The following is a 3,462-nucleotide window of genomic DNA, read 5'->3' on the forward strand; positions in this document are numbered from 1 at the left end:
TTGGTCCTGGTAATCTGAACACGGACAATGGTGAACACATGAAAAGCACTTTGCGGGACACGCTGGGGAACCCACTAACCAATAGTCTTTTATTGAGTTTCCTTGTGTTACTGGTTTAAACAAATTTTTTTTGCACTTTTTGTTTGTTTTTTAGTAGAGTAGTCACCAATGTTTGTGTAGACAGAGGGTTAAATCTCTGAGTCAGAAATCCCTACTTTCTTTCAGCATATTCAAAGATTTCAGGATGCATGAGCAAAAGGTATCAAATGGTTTCCATTTAAAAGGGGACTTGAAATTGAGCCATAGGGCTTGGCTGCAGTCCTCATGTTAAGAGATTTCAGTGGGGACAGGCTAACCTTTTTATTGAGGAGATGTTTGCCCATTACCAAGAGGAGAAATAAAGCAGGAAAGAGGTGCAGAGGCATCCCAGGAACCAAATGAAATGGCCTCTTTGAATGGCCATTGTTATTATTTCCAACAGATTTTTTTTTTTTTTTTTTTGAGACAGAGTTTCACTCTGTGGCCCAGACTGGACTGCAGTGGTGTGATCTCGGCTCACTGCAACCCCCGCCTCCTGGGCTCCAGCGATTCTCCTGCCTCAGCCTCTCGAGTAGCTGGGATTACAGGTGCCCGCCACCAGGTCCGGCTAATTTTTGTATTTTTAGTAGAGGTTTTGCCATGTTGGCCAGGCTGGTCTTGAACTCCTGACCTCAGGTGATCTGCCTGCCTTGGCCTCCCAAAGTGCTGGGATTACAGGGGTGAGCAACTGCGCCTGGCCTCTGACAGATTTTTAAACTCATTTTCTTGTTTTTTTCTTCCTTAGGTAGAAGGTTATGAAATGTGCAAAAATTGATCATCCGGTTTCTTTTCCTAATATTTATATTTCTTATTTCATTGTCTTGCTTAGTGACTTTGAAATCACTTCCAGAAGAGAATACAAAAGCAGTGCTAATGCCAGTCACCGTTGTCTTTTCTCTGATGCCAGGAGAATGCTCATGAGTATCTTCCCTTGATCGTGATGCCGGCAGTCATTTGATGTGCATGTGGAAACTTTTTGGTTATATTATGGAACTATCCTTCCATTCTCTTTTTGGTGCTTTGGTTGCATGGAAAAGTTATCTGGTGGTGATTTCTGAGACTTTGGTGCCCCCATTACCCAAGGTATCCTTCTATTCTTATATAAAACATTGCTATTAGGAGTAGATGTTACTTTTAAAAATTGTTTTTATGCATTTATTGAGACTTTTTTCTTTTTGTGTTCACAGCCTATAAAATTTTGAATAATCTCACAATTTTTTGCAGCTATCCCGCAACCGCAAAGGAGGAGGAGTCGGCCTCCCTCAGCTCAGGCTGAAGTCTCTTTTTAAAAATCAGGATTGATGTCTTTGCAGCCATTTTATGAATAGACTTGGGGGTTTGGGTTGGCATTTTTGCTGCCAGCTGGAGGGTCCAGCAAACAGACTCCTCTGCTGGCTCTCGACTATCATCTCCTGTCTGCAGTGCCAGCCATCACATGTCCACCCCCTCAAGCAGTGATTCATGGGGCTTCCAACAGCCTTGACCACACTCATTTTCCAGTGTTTCTGAGGTCAGAGGTGCTAGCCCTACCCATGAAGCTCTGTTCCCCATGGTTGAGCCTCATTTGTCCATGAGGACTTGGGATGGCATAGAAAACAGCTCCAGGAGGTGTTCAGACTTGCTTGGGCCTCCTGTATCTTGTGTTTATAGCAACAGGGCCCAAGCTGTGACCTGTGAGAAAGCTGTGTTCTGGATCAGGCCACCCTGAATACCTGGGACCCTCTGAATAGCTTGGAGACGTCATATTTGTTTATTCTGAAACAGAAGGCCAAGAAAACATATTGGAAGAAGACCTGTCCCTGCACCAGTGGAGCTGGCCAAACAAGGAAACTCTAACCACAAAGCTAAACCTCATTTTAAAGGCCAAACTGTTTTCTTCTCCTTCCCAGTCCTCAGTCACAGTTAAATGTTTCAATTATTTGGATCTCTCTTCTCAAAACATGATTACTTTTCTCTTTAATCACTTTTTAAAAATGAAAAAGCACCTTTCCCATAATTTACTATTATATACCCATTCTCCACGTAGTAGCCAGAATGATCTTTAAGAGGCATAGATTCCTTTCCAAGTGTTTCTATGGCACTACATGGCCTGGCCCTGCCCATCTCTCTGACCTCGCTGTGTGACACTCTCCCCCAGGCTCTTTGAGCTCCAGCCACACTGGCCTTTAGTTTATGCACTGAGCACTTCAGGTTCAGGGAACTTATGAGGATAGGTGAGGCTGCATACACACCTGAAACCACAAATCAATCATTTTTATTACATTTACTTATTTATTTATTTTGAGACAGTCTCGCTCTGTTGCCCAGGTTGGAGTGCAGTGGCGCGATCTCGGCTCACTGCAACCTCCACCTCCCGGGTTCAAGCAATTCTCCTGCCTCAGCCTCCCGAGTAGCTGGGACCACAGGCGTATGCCACCATGCCCGGCTAATTTTTGTATTTTTATTAGAGGCAGGGTTTCACAATATTGGCCAGGCTGGTCTTGAACTCCTGATCTTGTGATCCACCTGCCTCGGCCTCCCAAACTGCTGGGATTACAGGTGTGAGCCACTGCATCTGGCCCTTTATTACTTTTAAAAACTTACTTACAGTAAACTTCACTCCCATTGTTGTCCAGTTCTATGATATTTCACACATGCATAGAGTCTTGTAATTACCACCACAAACAGGATACAAAACAATTTCAATATCTAATAGAATTCCTTCATGCTGGCCTTTTGCAGTGAGTCAGTTTTCCTCCCATACCCTGGCAACTACTGCTTTGTTTTCTGTTCCTATAGTTTTGCCTTTTCCAGACAGCCATACAAATGGAATCAGACAGTATAAATCTTTTGACACTGGTGTCTTTCACTTAGCATAAGGCATTTGATATTCATCTACATTGTTGAGTGTATCAGTAGCTCATTCTTTTTATTGTTGAGTAATATTCCATTGTGTGGATGTACCACAGTTTGTTTATCCATTTATTTGTTGACAAACATTTGGGTAGTTTTCAGTTTGGTGCAATTCTGAATAATGCCACCATTATTACATACGGATTTTTCTGTGAATGTGAGTTTTCATTTCTATATAAGAAATACTTACAAATGATATTTCTGAGTCAAATGGTAAATATATGTTTAATTTTGTAAGAAAATATCAGCCTTTTCTAGAGTGCCCAGGAATCCTGTACCATTCTGCATTCCAACTAGCCACATATGAGAGTTCCAGTTGCTCCACAACTTTCAGCACTCGGTATTATCAGAATTTCTTATATTAACCATTCTAATTGGAATGTAATGGTATCTCATTGTGGTTTTCAATTTGCATTTCTTTAATGACTAATGATGTTGAAGAACTGTTCATATGTTTATTTCCCTTCTATATATTTTCTTTTATGAAGTGCA

This window comes from Pongo abelii, chromosome 16, assembly GCF_028885655.2.
Source record: "Pongo abelii isolate AG06213 chromosome 16, NHGRI_mPonAbe1-v2.0_pri, whole genome shotgun sequence".
NCBI classification, from domain to species: domain Eukaryota; kingdom Metazoa; phylum Chordata; class Mammalia; order Primates; family Hominidae; genus Pongo; species Pongo abelii.